Source organism: Papio anubis, chromosome 18 (assembly GCF_008728515.1).
Source record: "Papio anubis isolate 15944 chromosome 18, Panubis1.0, whole genome shotgun sequence".
Classification (NCBI taxonomy): Eukaryota; Metazoa; Chordata; class Mammalia; order Primates; family Cercopithecidae; genus Papio; species Papio anubis.
The window spans coordinates 10,061,932-10,083,201 of NC_044993.1; positions in this window are offsets into that span (position 1 = coordinate 10,061,932).

Consider the following 21,270-nt stretch of genomic DNA (forward strand, 5'->3'; position numbering starts at 1 on the left):
GTCTTTTTTTTTTTTTTTCTATTTGCCATACATAGTCTATGAATCCACTCATGTCCACCACTATCTTCATGTCCCAGTTATTCAGAGACAGCTCTGCAATATTGATGTCTTTATTTCCCTCATTCTCCTCTTTTATCTCCTTTTAGTTACTGGTCCCTAATTTTCCTTTCATGCCTGTACTCTTAATTTTCTAACTGTGTGCTCCATTAGACCTGACCAAAGCTAGGTCTATTGGTGTGGTTTCCTCATAGAGACTCATGGAATCTTCAAGTTGAAAATGTTTTGGAGATCATGTATACAAATGTCTCCTAAAAATCATTTCAACACACATGCCTCCCCTGCCCCCCGCATGAAATGCATCTTGCAGAAGCGTTTCATTTTTCTATTGGAAATGACGTATGTTAATATCTCCTAATGGAAAGTCTCAAAGCAAAAGATTCTGTGACATGGTTTAATTTGGCTTAACATTTCCCAAACTTACTTGACCTGGGAATTAGCCTCTCTGTATTTTTTATAAATATTAATATCTTGTAGCAGTACTTTGAGCAACACTATGGGAAATGATGACTTAATCCAACACCCTTGTTCGGTGAAGACATCCCCTCTTCAAATTTTTTAAAAATAATTTTAACCTTTACTTTACATTCAGGGGCTACATGTGCAGGTTTCTTACCTGGGTAAATTGTGTGATACTGAGGTTTGGGATACAAATGATTCTGTCACCCAGGTAGTGAGCATAGTACCCAACTGTTAGTTTTTCAACCTGTGTCTTCCTCCCCTCCTACTACTCCTGGTAGTCCCTAGTGTCTATTGTTTCCATCTTTACATCCATGAGTACCCATTGTTTAGCTCCCACTTATAAGTGAGAACATGTGGCATTTGGTGTTCTGTTCCTGTGTTAATTCACTTAGCACAATAGTCTCCAGCTGCATCCAGTTTGCTGCAAAGGACATAATTTCATTCTTTTTTATGTCTGAGCAGTATTCCATGGTGTATATGTGCCACATTTTCTTTATCCAATCCACCACTGATAGGCACCTAGATTGATTCCAGGTCTTTGTTATCGTGAATAGTGCAGAGACGAACATACCAGTGGATGTGTCTTTCTGGTAGAATGACTTATTTTCTTTTGGATATATTCCCAGTAATCGGGTTGCTGGCCTGAATGGTAGTTCTGTTTTAAGTTTTTTGAGGAACCTCCAAATTGCTTTCCACAGTGAATGAACTAATTTATATTCCCATCAACATTGTATACATCATCCCTTTTCTCACTGCCTCTCCAGTATCTCTTGTTTTTTTACTTTTTAACAAAAGCCATTCTAACTGGTGTGAAATGGTATCTCATTGTGGCTTTGATTTACATTTCTCTAGTGGTTAGTAATGTTGAGCATTTTTTCATACATTTGTTGGCCACCTGTAGATCTTCTTTTGAGACGTGTCTATTCACGTCTTCTACTCACTCCTTAATGTGATTTTTGTTTTTTTGCTTGTTGAATTGTCTAAACTTCTTATAGATTTTATATATTAGACTTTTTGTCGGATACATAGTTCAAGAATATTTTATACCATTGTGTAAGTTGTCTGTTTACTCTGCTGATAGTTTCTTTTGGTGTGCAGAAAGTCTTTAGTTCAATTAGGTCTCACTTGCCAGTTTTTGTTTTTGTTGCAATTGCTCTTGAGGACTTAGTTATAAATTCTTTCCCAAGGCCAACATCCAGAACGGTGTTTCCTAAGTTTTCTTCTAGGATTCTTCTAATTTGAGTTCTTTTTTTTTTTTTTTTTTTTTTTTTTTGAGGTGGGTTTTTTTTTTTTTGCCCAGGCTGGAGTGCAGTGGCCGGATCTCAGCTCACTGCAAGCTCCGCCTCCCGGGTTCACGCCATTCTCCTGCCTCAGCCTCCCAAGTAGCTGGGACTACAGGCGCCCGCCACCTCGCCCGGCTAGTTTTTTGTATTTTTTAGTAGAGACGGGGTTTCACCGTGTTAGCCAGGCTGGTCTCAAACTCCTGACCTGGTGATCCACCCGTCTCGGCCTCCCAAAGTGCTGGGATTACAGGCTTGAGCCACCGCGCCCGGCAATTTGAGTTCTTATATTTAATCTTTAATCTATCTTGAGCTGATTTTTGTATATGGTGAAATGTAGGGGTCCAGTTTTATTCTTCTGCATACGGTTAGTCAGCTATCCCAGAACCATTTACTGAATAGGAAGTCCTTTCTCCACTGCTCATTTTTATCAGCTTTGTCAAAGATCAGATGGCTGCAGGTGTGTGGCTTTATTTCTTGGCTCTGTAACAGATAGATCATCATCCGTATCAAATTCCAGTTTGATGCTTCCAATGATGCAGAACTCACTATCTTTCAAGGCAGTCTTGTTCCATTGCTAGGAATAATTATTACAATATTGTGCCTCTGATTCTTTCAGCCTGTTCTCTTTTATACCATCCTTTCCTAAGTCCTATTCATGAACATTGTTCTACTCATTTTTAGTACATCCAAACACTCCCAAAAATTTAAAAAGCAAGCAAGGTTTCCTTATCACCCCTCTTTCTGAAATTTTCTGGGTTCAAATACAGGAATTTGCTCATTTCTGTCACATTTTCAGATCTTGAGAAATTAATTTTGACTGCATTCATTGAATTGATCAACAAAGGAAGCCCCTTCCTCTGTATGTCATACTTCCTAATTTTACTGTGTAAATCTTCAAGCTCATTTGAAAAACATATTTCAGGCTGCTAGTCGGTCTATTAAATTACACACCCTCCAACCTATATACCTGATCTTAAATACTTGGTTTAAAATATATCATCTTTATTTTTTTTCTCCTAGACTTAATACAATTACCTATTAGGAAAAAAACATCTAATACTATGCTTTAAAAATTACATGCAGCAGGGCACTGTGGCTCACACCTGTAATCCCAGCACTTTGGGAGGCTGAGGCAGGAGGATCACCTGAGGTCAAGAGCTTGAGACCAGCCTGGCCAACATGGTAAAAACCCATCTCTACTAAAAATACAAAAATTAGCCAGGTGTGGTGGTGGGCCCCTGTAATCTCAGCTACTTGGGAGGCTGAGACAGGGAGAATCACTTGAACCCGGGAGGTAGAGGTCATGGTGAGCCCAAGATCATGCCATTGCACTCCAGCCTGGGCGACAGAGTGAGACTCTGTTTCAAAAATAAATAAATAAATAAACAAATAAATGCAAGGAATCCACCTCACTGTTATAACATCTCTCATTTAAGTGTTTATTTCTGGGAGCCTTCACATTAGACTGAAACCTACTTCATAAATGTTCAATTCATCCCTACATTTCCTCCTTTTTTCTCAATCTTCTTTCTTGGTACTGATCTGGCCCTGAGATTTTCAGTTCTGAAAGCACCCCAGGTTACACCCTGACTGTGATAACCACGAACTTGATTAACTGTCAACATAGCCAGCCACAGAGCTAAGTTTTTTACATGTATTGTCTTATTTTCTTGTACTAGCCCTGAAAGGATAATATTTTAAAGATAAGAAAACTGAGCATTATGGAGGCTAGGCAAATTCATCTGGGGCCACCCAGTCCATAAAAGTCAGGTCAGGATTGAACCAATTTGATTCTATTGTGAAAAAATTAGCACCTGCTGAATAATGCTTTAGTTGTCATGAGTCTAACTGCAGTTTTCTATGACTTGAGATTTTATTTGGTGACTTAATTCTATCCATAACAGACCCTTTCCCTATCCTTCTTCCTTTCTTCTTTGTCTCTTCTTTCCTCTCCCTTTCTCTTTTCCTTCTTTTTTCTATCTATCTTCTATTCTATCTATCTATCTATCTATCTATCCATCCATCTATCTATCATCTATCTCTTTTCTCGTTCCCCTTCCTTAATTTCTCATCTTTTCTCTTATACTAACATTGTTTTTACTTAATTCTCTCCTCACTTCTCTATTTCTCCTTTCTCAACTACACATGGGAGTCTCTTCCAGCATGGAGAGGTCGTGGTCTATGGTGAAAGAGACTTAGAAGTGGGACACAGGAAACTTGGGTTCTTGTTTCATCAATGCTGATTAACTCTTTATCCTGCATTCTTAACTCCCTCACCATCTTCCTAGAAGGAATTCAACAGACCATGAGCATGTATCCTGTGTCAGGCACTGGTGATACAAAAAAAATAAAACATGGCTGCTAGGTATTGACCTGTATGATTTGGCTAGTTCGGTGTCAATCACTTTACATGTTTTATTTAGTTATTTATTTTATTCATCTATTTTAGCAACAATTCAAGCAGATAAAGTATTTTGTTCCCACTTAACAAAGAAAAGAAGCATTGGTCATAGAGGCTCCACGTCCACATTTAGAAAATGATAGAGCTGAAAATCTAACCAGGTACAGTGTCCCAAATTCCCATGCTGTGAACTGTTACACCAATGCAAATTCTACAAATATATGGTATATCAAGAGGTGTTATGAAATAAAGAAGTTTCTGTAATTAAATAAGTTTGAGACAATATAGGTTAAATAAAATCCAGTTGGCTCACATTGGTAGTAAGCGACCAATTCATTGTTCTAAACAAAGGACCTATGACTCTCCTTTGCTACTCTTCCCACGGCACTATATTGCCTTGTTAGTAGTTTCCAGGAGAAAATTCAAAAATATATTTAAGCTTAAAAACCTACCCATATTTAAGACTGTGCAGGGCCCAAAGACATTGTTAAGAATGAATATTTATGCTGAATGACACTGTAAATGTTAATGTCATGCGTCCATATTTCTTCTAAGGATAATTCATAACCAAAAGGCAGAGGCATGCTTCAGTGGTGACGACAGCGGAACAATCCTTTACAACCAATTGCTGTCTTTTTGGTAATTAACATTCTCCATATAGATTGAAAGGTCATTTCTTATCCCCTTTCTCTAACAGCCTTTAATATTTACCAAATAGTGTTGCATTGTTGGAAATGTCACAGGCTCTGTGGCACAAGGGGGGATTCCACACAGTGATTCATGATGACTTAGTTCATTAAGAAAATTACCACTCATTTATTTGGATGCTATATCTCTTCTGCTCTCAAAGAATTCTCTTTGATTAGAAAAGTGAATTATGTTGACTTGTTTCTGTATTGTAGGTGACCTGTAATTAAAATAAAAAGATAATGTGTCTCGGCCTTAAGGATGTATTTCCTTTTCAATGATCATTAGAAGTTTCAAGACAAAAGTTGTGATGGCAAATGCAAAGCAATTCTGAGTTGAATTCGCTTTCCTTTTTCCAGTAACTCACATCTCATTATGCGATGTCTCTGTTAATGCAGTTTTTCTCTCGGGAGACCTGGGAGACAGCCCTAAGGCCCACTTCTCTTTTGTCCCTACCTCCCAGCCCATCACCAGGTTCTGCCTATCTGCCCTTCAAAACTTTATTTAAAGCCGTCCATTCTTTCCATCTCCATGACTTCTAATCTAACCTGTGTCAACATCACTGCCTTAATAGTCTCCCAAATGGATTCCTTTCTTCCAAACTACCCTTCATCCCACTAGTTCCCTTAACTAGAGTAGAGTTTTATAAACTATGGTAAAAGGCTAAGTGTTTGTCCCCCAACACATTGTGGACCAACATTCTTGTAAAATGCAATGTATTTATATCTTGGATATATATATATGCAGTAGCCAATACACACACACACACACACGTATATGTTTGGGTATATGCATGTATATATGTATATATGCTTGATATTACAGCAGTTTCAAATGCTAAGAAAGTTTCTGAATGCTTATGCTCAAATTTTATACCCATCTAATTGTCTGGTAACAAACTTTGCAGTCTGGGGCTGGTCGAGACTCATACTTTGAGTGTTTCTGAGGTAGAGAGATTTTTAAAATACATAAATCACATCATGATAATCCCTGATGCTGATTTCTATTAAAAGACCCAGTAGAATACTTAGCACCACCTTTGTGACCCACCCTGACCAGGCATTTGCTATCTCAGCAGGTGTTCCCTCCTAATCTGTCCTCCAGGCTTGCTGCCATCATCCACGTTGACTTTTTTTTTCAAGTCTTCAAAACACTGAGTGTCTGTGCACATACTTTTCCCCCTGCCTGGAATGCGTTCCCTTTTCCCTCTTCCTCTATGCCTCTGAGCCTGACTCTCTCCTGTCTTCAGGTGTCATGTTAAATATACGTTATTTGAACAGGGGCTGCCTTATTCTCCTCCCAACATCACTGTAAATAGTTAAGTTTCTTTGGTAGACTTAAGATGGATAAAAGTATTGGACACTCCTCCCATCAAAGGGGAAGGGGACTTTCATGTCCTTTGCCTTGAGCCTGGGCAGCTGCTGTGACCGCTTGTCCAAGAGGATATTGCAGCAGGGAGACCGTGCCAGTTTCCAAACTCAGCCTTTAATATTGACAGCTTGCATTTGCTGTCTCTTGGAATGGGCACTTGTGGGAGACAACCAAAATAGAAAAAGTTTAACTTTCAGCTACCATGCTCTAGGGAAGCCCAAGCTAGCCACGTGGAGGACTCCATGTAGAGAGGGATGCCCAACTAGCTGACACACCAGAGATAAGAAGACTGAAAAAGCCTTCAGATGACTCTAATCTTAGCTACCATCTGACAGCATTCATAGGAAGGACCCTAAAGGGGAACTGCCCAGCTGAGCCCATTTACCCCAGATCCATAAGAGGTAATAACTGATTGTTTTAAGAGAATACAGTCTGTTTGTTGTGGAACAATAGATAAATGGAAGCGTTTCCCTACCCTACTGTGTATTCTGATGACATCCTATAACTTTTCCTTTATGGAATACACAGAGTAAACATCGATATCATGTCTTGGTTTGGTTTTCTCTCAGAAGCAGAACCTGAGACAAGCATTTCATTGCAGGTGACTCATAGGTCAAATGGATTTCTTAGCTTAAGTATGTATTTCCTTTTCTTTGCCCAATTAATGTTCTAGTGCAAAGCTGTCATAGTATTCAAAGTACAGGACAGTTTGGAATTGTATTTTCCTTGTTTCTCTCATTATCCAAGGAAGTGATCCCAGGAAGTACTGTGAGCAAAACAAGAGTGGTTCCTCTGGGAATCACTGAGGCTCCATCCCCCAGGATCTGCGAGGCACTATAGAATACGCCTCAGAACTGTCCCACTGCCTAAGGGGGAACACAAGAAACCTTGGATGTTAATCCACCAACTTTCATTCATCCTTGGTTGAGGGTCACTTCTGGAATGTTAATTCTTGGACACTTAAGCCTGTCTAGCAAGAGGGCTGGGCACATTCCTGAGAATGGAGAATTTCCCTCACTAGAGAGATGCAGGAAGCTGTATCCACGTGTTTGGAAAACGGTGGGTGACCTCTGAGCGAAAGACAGGGATGTGGCAACTCTTGGAGTTCTAGGGAGCAGGAGACAGGTCTATCTTATTCTTGCTTTATATATAGTGCCTGGTACCTGTCAGGCATCTAATGCATTTTTGTTGAATGAGTAAAGAAATGCAAAAGACATCTCATTTCATAAAGATTGTAGCTGCACTCTGTACCCCAGAAGGCTCGAATTGTAGTTTCAGATTTTGTTTTTGGCTTTATAAAACCCCCTCCCCTCTCTGGGACTTAGTTCTCTGCATTATGTGATAAAGAAGTTGGAGCTGGTTATTTCCACAAGCCCTTCAGCTACAATATTCTACGGTTTAGGAGTAGAATCTACATAGCCTCATTAGGCCAACAGATGATATTGTAAGCTAAAGATATACATTTCTTTTTTTTACCGATAAATGAAATGAGTATTTTAGCAAGAAAGTGTAATTAATGGAATCATGAGAATTACATTATGATCTTATGTTCTTTTCAAAAGGAAGGTTAATTATTGCATAAATTGGGCTATATATGCACAATGGAATTATTTAGCAGCCATTAAAAATCAAGTTTATGAAGAATATTTTATAATATTGTAATATAGGAATGTTATATGTATAAAACGTGTGTGTACTCACACTCACGTGTTCAGATGTTTCTAGAAGACAAAAAGGAACATCTGAGCTATTATTTTAGGTTAGTGGGATAATAGGTGATTTTTTATTCTCCAATTTAAGCTTATTTACACCTTCTAAATTGTGAATCACAGACATGAATTATTTTTATGATCCAAACGTATTTAACAAATGTATACATAAACGTGTAAAAAAGCCACAAAGAAAAGACAAGGAAATGCAATCAAGGAAGCATTACCCGACCCCTCTGACCTCAGTTGCTTGCTCAGAGGAAGGCTCTAACACTCTCCTCACACAGCCATTGAAAGTATTGGAAGAGTGAAAAGTGCTGCCTATGACACAACTTCAGGGGCATATTCAAGCACTATCATGAGACCTATATCTCTGCTGAATTCTTTTTTTTTTTTTTTTTTTTTGAGACAGAGTCTCACTCTGTCGCCCATGTTGGAGTGCAGTGGCGCGATTTCGGCTCACTGCAAGCTCCGCCTCCCGGATTCACGCCATTCTCCTGCCTCAGCCTCCCGAGTAGCTGGGACTACAGGCGCCCGCCACCGCGCCCGGCTAATTTTTTATATTTTTAGTAGAGACAGGGTTTCACTATGGTCCTCGATCTCCTGACCTCGTGATCCGCCCGCCTCGGCCTCCCAAAGTGCTGGGATTACAGGCGTGAGCCACCGCGCCCGGCCTCTCTGCTGAATTCTTTTATCCTCAGTATCTATATCCATAAAATGGGTATAACAATATTGAATTCACCTCATGGTTATAAATATGAAAGGATATAATTATAAAAACACTGGTACACTTAAGGACAATTAAGTTTTCTTGAAAGATAATGAGAAACAAAACCTAGGAAACTATTAGTAAAGTGCTTTACAAGAGATAGTTTCAAAGGCAGGGGAATGACAGCCTTGCTATATTCTACCAAAGTCTAGCTCCTGGATGAAATAGGGGTGCTCTAGCTTCAGGGGAGATCAGTGGTGCTAAGGACATTGATTTGAGCTTAGAGAAGAGGGAGTTGAGGGGGAGCAGTATGATCACTGTTTTCATGTGTTTTCAAGATAGTCATGTGAATAAAGGAGCAGTCTTACTTTATGGTTTCTTTGTGTTATGGGCTGAATTGGGCCCTTCTCCAAAATCAAAATTTTGTATGTTAAAATTTCAACCCATAATACATCCTAATGTAACTACATTCAGAAATAATACCCTTAGAGAATTGAACAGGTTAAAATGAGGCCCTCAGGGTGGGCTGTAATCTAAAGTGGCTGGTGTACTTGTAAGAGGAGGGAGAGATGCCGGGAACACACAGCACAGAGGGATGGCCATGTGAAGAGGCAGCAAGGGGGTGGCCATCTGCAAGCCCAGAAGAGAGGCCTCAGGGGAAACCAGCTCTGCAGGCAGCTTGATCTTGAACTTCCAGCCTCCAAAGCTGTGAGAAAGTAAATTTCTGTTGTTTCAGCTGCCCAGTCTATGGTTCTTTGTTATGACAGCCAAAGGAAATTAATATAGATAGTATTAATTAATTGGTTGATCCCTTGGTTCATATATTCAACATGTATATGGGCCACCATGTGTATAGGCTTATAGAGATAAGGCACAGTACAGGTGTGTCTTAGTCAGCTCAAGTAGTTATAGCAAAATACCAGAGACTGAGTGGTTTGAACAATTCATTATTTGTTTCTCACAGTTCTGGAGGCCAGAAAGTCCAAGATCAAGGTGACCCCAGACTCTGTTCGTGGTGAGGGCCCCATTCTGTCTCCCTGTGTGCTTATGTGGCTTTTCCTCTGTGAATGAGTATGGAGAAAGCAATTTCTTTCCCTTCCTCTTATCAGGGCACCACTAATCTCCTTATGAGAGTATATAACCTAATCTAAACCTAGTTACCTCCCAAAGTCCTCAACTCCAAATACCATAACCTTGTGGGTTAGAGTTTCCACAAATGAGTTTGTGTGGAACATAAGCATTCAGTCCATAACAAGGTGCTAGAACGTAACTCATGTGGATAAAAGCCAAAGGAGGACAGATTTTTGATTCTGCATGAAGTAGTAATATAGACTCAGAGTGATGTGAGACTGGCTGCCCCAGACAGCTAGCCCATCAATGAATAGACACCTTTTTCGGATCCTAATTCAGCTGTTCTCCACTGGCCTGGAAATAGCCAAGGAAAACAGCAGGTATACTCCCTATATTGCAGCAATGAGTTGGTGGCAGATGGTATTTGCCAAAAATGATCATACTAATCCCATATGGTTTTCTTACAATGTAATTCTAACACCTTCATCTAGAATTGAGGTCTAGGTTTCTTCCTCTTGAATCTGGGTAAGTCTAGAGATTCCTGGGGAGCCCACCTGCTCCAGCATCCCTCTGCTCAAGTCTTCACAGCCTGGGCCCCAGATATGAAAGACAGAAAGCCTTCCAGATGACCCCAATCCTAGCCACCATTTAACTTCTAACTCATGAGATACGGTGAGCTGGAACTGCAGATCCACTGCTGAATTTCTGACCTACAGAGACTGTGAGATAATCAATGAATATTGTGATTTTAAGCAACCAAGTTTCAGGATGACTTTTTTTCCACAGCAATAAATAACTAATCAGATTTAAAGAATGGGGAATGTTTAAACTGATATATCACTAAGCCGCTTTTAATTGCAAGTCTGTGCCTGTGTCATCATCATTCATTACCACTTATATAATATGATTAAAGGTTTCTCCATGGGCAAGCAAGGTTCAGGGAGGAAGCCAGAGGGCTTGGGCTGAATATAGCTACCCTCTCACTTTTGATGCTGTTTAAATGATGACTTATGCATGTATGCTGTGTTTTTCATTCCATTTTGCCCTGTGTAAACACATTTCTCCAGCCTTCTTATTAACAATGGCCAAGTGGATATTAATCAGTGGAAAGAGAGCCCGCTTTTTAATTGATGATTGTGAATGTGGAGTTGGGATAAGGTCCTGTGAAAGCACATAGATGCATTACTTTTACGTTTTTCCTCTCACATTTTGTCCTGTTACTAATTCTGAAAAGCAGACATAGGCTGTTTTTAAGGCAATGCAGAAGCATCTCTACAGGAAGTGGACATAGACAACAATCTCCTGAACGGGCTATTTTCCTCCAAACCACTCTTCATCCCACTAAGCTCTTTAGCTACAGTAGTGTTATTGGAAGTTATCGGAATTTTGAAAATTGTCTTCCTCATTCTATTAACTACTTTTTGGATTGAATTACAAAACTTGCTGACTATTTTGGCGCAACATAGAAATTAACTGTATCACCTGTAATTCTCCATTTTCATCCTCAATAACAGATTCAATAGTTAAGAATATAGAGCATTATACTGCTTCTGTCTAAAAAGAAGAATCTGAAGGAAATATTATTTTTGTCTACCATAAACAAATGTCTGTGTTCTAGATGAGAAAGCAACCTCATGGAAGATGTCTCATCTTAGGCTTCTTTATCATCCAAGTGCCTGGCATTGCTCCTGACAAATCGTAAGTGCTAAAAAATGCTTGAACAATAAATGCATGAGTAGATGCTGGAGTAAATATGACTTGGAAAAGAACATAGACATTTGTTTGTGCATTTGTTTAGGCAGGTGATGTGTGTGTGTGTGTGTGTGTGTGTATTCACGTATCTCCTGTCATCTGGCAAACATGGTACTAGCCACTAAAGATACGAAGATACAAAACGGCACCTGTGATCTCCACACTCACAAAACTTAGATTCTAACTGAAAAGATGATCGTTAATTGAATAAATAAAAACTTATGGATGTGTGAGTATGTAGAACAAGCAGAAGTCTATTTTATGACTGAAAAATATATTAGAACAACCATACTTAGAAAGCAAATTTGGTATAATTTAGTGAAGCGCTACTCTTGGACATATACCCTACCAAAATATGTACATATGTTCACCAAAAGACACTTAATAGCATGTTCCTAGCAGCACTATTTGTCATAATTCCAAAATGGGAATGACCTAAAATACACATTGAAATTAGAATAGATTTTAAAATTGTGGTATATTTATATAATCAAATATTGAACAGCAATAAAAAGAAATGACCTACAGCTATATAGAGCAATATTATGAATCTAACCTACATAATATTGAGTCAAAGTGCTCACTATATTATTCCACTTACATGAAGTACAAAACTGAGAAAGTTAATCTGTGCTGTTAGAAATAAGATTGTGGTGACCCTGGCTGAGGTAGTAACTGCAAATGGGTATGTGTTGGGGGCTGTAGGTGCTGGCTGTGTTCTGCTCTTTGACCTAAGAGTTGTAACGTGAATGTACTCATTTTGCTGTGCATTTGTCTGTATGCATGTTATACAGTAATGTATAAAGATAAAATGGCCAATAGCTCCATATCGTTGGCAAGTTTAATCCTGAGGTCTTGTGAATGAAGATATAACTCTTTATGGTTGAGTGATGATCTACTCCTTTCACCTTATTTTCTTCCCCTGCCTGCCAATCTTTGCCCAACAGAAATAGCCTCACTTCTCAACCATATCTTCCTCTTTTCCATCTTCTTGATTCTATAAATGTGGTTTTCTTGTCTGACATACTCCATTACTCTTCTCTACCATAAATGTGCCTTCTCATGGAATACCCAGGCTCAGCTGTGATGTTATATCTAGTAAAAAGTTATCTCAAATTGCTCTCTCCACACCTATAATACACTTCATGTGTTGTTCAGTTTATCCGTTGTATTTCCAATTATGAATTATTTAAAGTTATCCCTTTACATGTATTATTACCTACCTTCCAACCCCTACGGGCTGAGCAACTTCAGGAAAGGGAACATTTCTTAGACTTCATCTTCCAAGTGACTGGCATAGTTCCTGACATATCATATGTGCTAATAAATGCTTGAATAATGAATGTATGAGTGGATGCTGGAATAAATATGACTTGGAATACAGGCATAACTAGATTGTCAAATAAAAAGGAAGCTGGGGAACTCCAATTTGTAGAAACAGTGAAACAATCAACTCATATGATCACCCCAAGCAGGAGATGGGACAGCTAAAGCTTTACAGAGAAATGATATCACCAGGCAGAATTATTGATGCAGGTGGGACGATTGGGTAAAGGAAACTTAGAGCACATGCACACGCGCGCGCACACACACACACACACAAAGACTTCTAAGCAAATGAATGCTAAAGGCAGTTTCCACACAACAGAAAAATACAGTTGCCTCCCTTGTGGCTTATCCATGCATCTAATTCATGCACCCATTTACTCGCTTATTCATTCATCCACAGCTCTTTATTCAGCAGTGATTACATGCTAGGTATCATTCGAGGCGCTAGACGTTACAGGTGACTCAGTCATTGCCTATGAAGAGAAGAAAAACATACAAACATGTTATTAAGTTGATCCAACCTGATTATTGAGAGCCAGGAAATGTCTACCATTGCATCTACTCTTGATGTCTTTGGGATCATCACTTTGTTTAAATTAACCATTTCCAAATAGTCCTCAAATCACTTGTACTGTTTATCAGCTATCACATTTTTCTTTTATGTATTCCATAGGCAATACATCGTATTTCCTTTGGAAATAATAATTAGGAAGGGGAGAGAGAGAGAGAGAGAGAGAGAGAGACAGGAAGAAGAAGAAGAAGAAGAAGAAGAAGAAGAAGAAGAAGAAGAAGAAGAAGAAGAAGAAGAAGAAGAAGGAGGAGGAGGAGGAGGAGGAGGAGGAGGAGGAGGAGGAGGAGGAGGAGGAGGAGGAGGAGGAGGAGGAGGAGGAAGAGGAGGAAGAAGGAAAAGAGAATAACTTTAGTAAAATTTATTCTCTATCCAAGGAGATAAAATACACATTTTATAATTTTCCCCAGGAAATGTTTCTGACTTTCCACTGGAAAACACTGAGAACATGGAGAAGCTTGGTCAAGGATTATCTCTGCTTGGTTGATAAACAGGTCACCAGGAGGAAAGTGTTATAGTGATAAAATGTCAAGTATTTTATATCCCAATGTCTCTTACTTAAAAGGTTACTTCACCACTTTGACGATCTGTTTTTAAAAAATATTTAAATATACTGAAAACCAGAACTCAGTAAGCAAACCTCAGCTTACTTTTTTTCCACTTTTCTAGGTGTCAATTACAACCATTCCAGTCGGTAAATGCCTCCAGGGAGAACGGACTACTTCTCTCATGCTCTCACTTTATATATATCATTATACACTTAACTTTGTCTATATGTCTGTGCACATATAGACATATCTCACTGCCCTTAATAATTTGGTTGTGTATCTATCTCTTGTCTTTAACTTTAAACTTCTGGAGTAAAGGTTAGTTTCCAAATATTTAATCTTTACATCATTAACCTTGGGTTCAGTGCATGGTACATTTTGGAGATGTTGTGTTTGTGGAATAAACGGAATTAAATGAGTGTCTTATCTTTGGCTATTTTCCAGATTATTTCTCCAAAGACACACATTTTAAATAGTCTACTTAATGCTCGGTCTTGATTTTGTTCCCATCAAATACTTAGATTCCAAACGGATTTGCAATGATTGTTAAAGCACTGGGCTGGTAAACGTCTCCACAGAGATTCTGCACGTTGATGTTTTAATTGTGTGTGGAAAGATACACGATCATATGCAGACATATTCCCCCAAACAGAGAACAAGAGGGTATGTGTGATGTCATCCCTCTGGGAATCCCACTGCCCACTAAAGTAGGAAATCTGCCTTTGAAAGTTGGCGCGGCTGTGGGATGCTCAGCTGTCACTTTCTTCTCACATTTATTCTGAATGAGCACAATCCATCCATCAGTGCTTAAAGAGTTTTCCAACAGTACATTGACCTTGAATGCGGCACATTGATTTTCAGTAACGCACCGCAAATAGGGTCGTTACTGAGTCACCCAACAGTGAATGTGATTGGGAACAGATTCCTGAAATTCCGATAGGGTGCCAGCTGCCTCGGATGATGGATCAGCCTACTGTAAGCCATCAATCCTTGCCGGGGTCTTGAAAACGGTGACACCTGTATGAGATTTATCATTAGGTACATCACCAGGTAAAGCATGAAACCATAACCAGGCTTTTCTGCAACACTGGGGCCTCTTGGTTGAGTGGTCTGTTTTGTTTGCAGCAGTATTTATTTACTGAAATGCTTTCCTCAGAAGGACCCCCTTGGTGAGGGTGACAAAGATGTAAGCACTATAGGGAATTACATCTGCAGCAAGGATTGAGCGATAGATAAAAAGCCTATGTCTTAAGCTGTTAGAGGTTAACGCCAGATCAATTAAGGTGATTGTTTCTTAGATTGCATTGGACAAACGTACACACACAAAGGGGGACATGAGCACAGCCAGAAGGGAAGAACAAAGAGAAATTAACTGATGTTAGGCTCCAAATCAAACTGGAAAATGATTTCGTGTTCTTTTGAAATGCCAAATTATCTTAATGAAGAGTTTCTTTTCCAAGTGAAGCATCTGAGTCCTTTTTTCACTTGAGTGTAAGAAACCTTAGAACAAATAAAGAGGTTTAGCAAGGACCGGATAATAGTAGGTGTCATGTAATTTTGCAGTAATGTGGCTTCTGGAATGTGTGTCCTTTTTAAAGAAATGATATTGTGTTTTATAAATAATCATCATCACCACCTGTGCAGTATCTGCGATGTGCCAGTTGCCATTCCAGGGACAGTACGAGGACTGTACTAACTTCCTAATAACTCCAGCATGTAGATTTGACTTTCTCCCCACTTTACAGATGAGGAAACTGAGCATCGGAGAGCTTGCTCAGGCTTATATCAGGAGCAGAATGAAGACTGGAAATCTGGCTTTCCCTCTTTGGCTTCAACTCCTCCATAGTTTCCCCTGTGGTTCACTCTTGCTTGTAGAGCATGAGAAATTAAGTCATGAGCGTTTAGGTATATTACCTGGTTTTAACATTGCCCACCTTAAAGGAAGCAAGTTAGAGCAGATTGCACCTTCATCCCTTGTCCAAACAGGTTAACAGATATTGCTGGGCGTGTGAAATTTGCAAAGGTGCTCCTTTGAGAGGTGCCAAGCTCATGATTATACTTCCCTAATTATAAGCTTTTTGCAAGAGGGAAAGTGTTTGGAGGGGTCTGAGTCTTATAATTGATGTTTGTGAATGCACGCGTCAAGCCAGCATCTCTCCTAGTTGCAGACAATCCAGTGTTGGGTGCACATGATCCTCCTCCACCAGACTCAGGGGTTGATATCAAGCCAGGCAGTACCTACAGTGATGATAGGTGAGGGCCACCATGGGTCAAAACTAAGCTCATGCTACTCACGGGAAGATCTGGAAAATGCTCACCTCACTTCTTTTGATAATTAAGCCCTGCATTGGTGAAGAATCTAATGTGTGTAGTTAGAGGGAGCTGCTTGGTGAGATTCCACTTGTTCTTAGAAGTCTTCTCTGTCTGTCTTACTTTCTGGATCAGGCACAGAGTTCTGGCTCCAAAATGTAGCCTGATTCATTCATTCATTCGTTCATTCATTCATTCATTCATTCATCTCAATCCCCACTTCCCTCCCAAATTCAAGCTTGAGTCCCAGAGTGTCTGGCATGTCTCTGGGGTATAAGGCTTTTATAGAAGTGATGTCTTCTTTGTCTTTTTTGTTTGGAACATCCTGTATAAAGCTTTGGAAATAGAAAACCCTCCATGCATGCACTTTAAAAGACAAAAAAATGTTAACAGAGAGACTCATCATGGTCCAGAACATTCTTCCACCTCACAAAGGCTGTGAGGCCACATGGGATAATGTAGCTGAAGCACACGGCCTTCCTGTGAGGGGACATGGGGACCAGGGACTGTCCTCACATTTGTAGGCTCATGGTGGCGATAATGTAGCTGCTGTGAAGTTCTGTATCTCTCTCTTATATACAGTAGAAATTTAACAAATATCCATTAAAAAGCATAATTATTCATCAAATTAGTGTATGCATAAGCATCTCTTGAATGAATAAATAGCCATAGAGCGAATGAATACCATAAATAACTATTTGTCAAATAAGTGGATGGGTATCTATTCACCGAATGACTTCAGACACAACTTGGCTGAGTTAAGTTTCCCACAGTTCTAGGAATTCAAGCCGAACTGATACAGTGGACAACTCTGAATCTAAACTTGTCAATGCATTGTGTTCAAATTGTCTGAATATCTAAACTCCCCAAGTGCACAATTGATGGAATTGACTGCACAGAAATCCGTTCTCAAAATTCCAAAAACTTCCCCATAATTCTAGTTTCTGCATCTAAAGATAAACCTCCCACACATTTTTGCTATTCATTTTCTCATTTTTGAATGACCAGAAAAATGGTATCCTGGGTGGTAGGCATACTGTGTGTGCTCAAGGAATGAATGAGGCTTCATAAACATCTATTCCAAGAGCTATCAGTATTCATAAAGGAAACCCAATACATGACAAATGTGATTAGAAACGACTGTCAAATAATGACGAATACGTTCTAATAAAAACAGACACAATCTTAACAATTACTTGAAATGCAGGTATTTATCAAACAGGGCAAGATTTTAAATGACCATATTGCATTAAAGAAATCGAACTGATGGAATTTTAAATATGCAGCTTGGCCATTTCACTTTGTTCACGCCTTCCCCCTCACCAGGCTCCTTGCAGAGAAATGGGGTGGGAGTGAATTTAAACAAAGACTGTTCTAATGTGCCCTGAAGTATTCACATTTTTTACCAATGTTATCTCCAGAGTTCAACTCTGCAGAAAAATGAGACCACAGTCTAGAGGAGAGTGGGACAGATGACGGTCTCTCAGACTCCAATTGTGAGAAACAATGGAGAGACACACACACAGCTGAATACACTCTGCGTGGGTGGGAGGTGCAACTGGGCCCCTTGGTAACGGTCCTCAAAGGGGCACTTATTATTAATGGAAATGTCCAGATAGATGAATCTATGGAGAAATATCTAACCAAGCAGGACATCGATGATTAGGAATCCTCTTTCTCCCACTACTAATGCACTCATTGTCTTTCTCTATTTTGGGGACCCTAAACAAATCCTGTGACTCTAGCCACAAGGCACCAGAATATCGAATGAAAAGCTCACCAGTTATTAACTTTCTGTAGAGGTGATGATCGCATTTTTCAAACAACATCACTAATAACAATAATAATAACAACCTTGATCATGATCAGGACATTTTTTCTTTTCTTTTGCCTCCATGATTTTAGTTCATTAATATAAAAATTCTTAAAAGGTTCTAGAAAAATGAATTGCTGTCATCTAACATTTAGTAATTGCTGTCCATAGGCCAGGTCTTCAGCTAAACATTGTATAGGTTTTATGGGGCCTGAAGATCACAGGCTTTGAGGACTCTTTTCAGGAAAAATAATACAAAAATTAGATAGGAAAGTAAATATTTATTGAGAATGAGAAGATTACAAATTTTAACAAGCTTTAAATACTACAAACATTAAATATTTCTAGGGTCTTGGAAAGAGCCTATACAACAGAAAGGCCTCAAAGCTTAAGCATCATTGGCTTCAGTGAGGTGAGCCTGCTTCTCACATTATCTGGGATTATATTAACTAACCCTCTTCACAATCCTACAAATTAGGTGCAACAATTTTTGTCATTCTACAGAGTAAGCGGTTATGGCTCAAACAGGTTAAATCACTGACCTCAGATTACAGAGTCAGGATTTGAACTTAGCCTTAAGACCAAAGATGACACAAACACACACACAAAAATCCCTCACAGTGAATCTGCATTCTAAATGACTCCTCTAAATGAAAAGATAAACATCTCATCCATATGAATCAGAGTAGGAGTTTCTGGACTTGGGTACACAGCGTCAATATCCTAACAGTTATCAGCTTCAATTAAGATTGAGAAAGGAAGGAAAGGAGATGGGGAATAAAGAAAGAAGGGAAGAAGGATGGGTGGAAAGTCATGCCAACTCCCTTTTTTTTATTGTTCGCCTGTGCTTGGTCATGACGTCATAAAGCGAGTCACTGATAAGAGACCTTTCTCGACTTAAAGGGAAGACCACATGGTAAGACGTCTCAGTGGTTGAGGACTGGCCATTGTCTCTGTATTCTCCATGAGAGCAAGGCGAGCTTCAGGAAGGAAGAAAGCTTCATCTTGTTCAGCATCACTGCTCTGGCATGAATTATACTCTTTCTAAATCTTCATTGAAAACAATGATTGTTTAACTGAATGCATGAATGTGTGCATCCTCCAGTGATTTTGCCTTTATATTATTCACGTGAAGAATAATTGCTATAGAGTTGAGATCACTTGGACTCAGGAAGGGGAACATCACACACCGGGGCCTATCATGGGGAGGGGGGAGGGGGGAGGGATTGCATTGGGAGTTATACCTGATGTAAATGACGAGTTGATGGGTGCAGCACACCAACATGGCACAAGTATACATATGTAACAAACCTGCATGTTATGCACATGTACCCTACAACTTAAAGTATAATAATAATAAACAAATTAAAAAAAAAAAAAAAAAAAAGGGGGCAGGCGAGGCCTTTTTTTTTTTTTTTTTTTTTTTTTTTTAATTTTCCAGCGACACACAGAATACGCCTGTTCAGTTGCTGCAGGGGTGAGGTTGGAGGGTAAAGAAGACCCAGGCAACAAAGATTCTGAGTGAATAAAAGACAACTTGTTATCCACTCTTTGATCTGTATGTCAACTTCAATCCAGTCTGTGGTCATCCAAGTGGCAGCAAACAGCTACCTGGGAATGTCACTGCATAAATTATCTCAGGTGTGGACATGCTCTTTCGAGGGGTTGTGGGGAGGATAGATGAGTGAGGCCAAGGTCAGCAGACAAGCTGCCCAGCCAGCTGGATGCTTTGTGTGAGCTTCCTGTTTACTCTGCAGCCCCGTGTCCAGTTATTATCCTTCCCCACTGGGTGGACTTCCCATCTCCCTGCACAAGAATTTGGAAAAAGAGAAAAGTTAGAAACACATTGTCCAAGCCAAGGTGGCTGGAAGCAGCATAGAGGTTTAGAAAGAGCACAGGCCTGGAGATCATAGAACGCTAGTGTGAGTTCCAAGTGGGGCTCTGGGGCTGTCATTTCAGCTCTGCAAGCTATTATTGACTCATCCACCAGATGAAAATGATAGAAACATATACGTCACAAAATGGTTATGATGGCGAAATGAAAAATGCATGCAAAGTGTCCAGCACAATGCTTGGTTCTTAGTAAGCATAAAAGAAAAACCTAATAGATACCAGTAGCAGTATTACTAGGAGGGTAGTGGTGGTCATCATCATAGGAAGAAAGGGAGGAGAAGTTGCAGGCTGGTGGTGATGGTAGTTATAGTATTAGCAGTAATAGTATCAAGAGTAAGAACTGTGGTAGGGTGGTGTTGGTGGAAGTTATAGTAGTAGGATCAGTAGGGGTTAAAATAGGATGGTGGTAGTGGTAGTTGTTGTAGTAGTGGTAATAACAGTAACTGTAATACTATGCTAGTGTTAGGTATAGCAATGTGAGCAGTAGGGGGAGAAGTTATTCCAAGGTGATGGGGGTAGCTGTAGGAGGAGATGGAAGATGAGTCGGGTGGGAGTGGTAGTTGTAATATTAGTATTAGTGGTAGTAAGAGGAGGAGGAGGAGTTGTAATCAGCTGGTATTGATGGCAGTTATTACAGCACAAGAATAAGCTGGACTTTTAATAGCATGGCAGTGGTGGCAGTTGCAGTAGAAAGAAGAGAACAAGGAGGAAGAGGGGCTTTAGTAGATTGATGATGGTAGTAGGTGTCATGTTCATAAGAGTGGAAATAAAAATAGTAAGTTTTAGAAATGGCAATAGTAGGCCAGGCTCAGTGTCTCATGCCTGTAGCCCCAGCACACAGGGAGGCCGAGCTGATCGATGGCTTAAGCCCAGGAGTTGGAGACCAGCCTGGGCAAGATGGCGAAACCCCGCCTCTACTAAAAATATGAAACTCAGCTGGGCATGGTGACGCACGCCTGTGGTCCCAGCTACTCTAGGGGCTGAGGTGGGAGAATCACTTGAGCTTGGGAGATTGAGGCTGCAGTGAGCCCTGATCATACCACTGCACCCCAGCCTAGTCAATAGGGTGAGACCCTCTCTCAAAAAAAAACAAAAACAAAAACAAAAAAAAACACCATAAATACAAAAAATGGTAATAATATCATACACTAATAGTAACAATAATGAAAATAGCCATAATAATATAGATAAGGATAGTAAAAATAGGTTTGCTAAATGTGCTTCTCTTCTTGAGTCCATGTTCTCAAGATTCTCAGGATGGATTGAGTAGTAATCACTGTATGCCGGTTAGTTTTGAAAAATTTCTA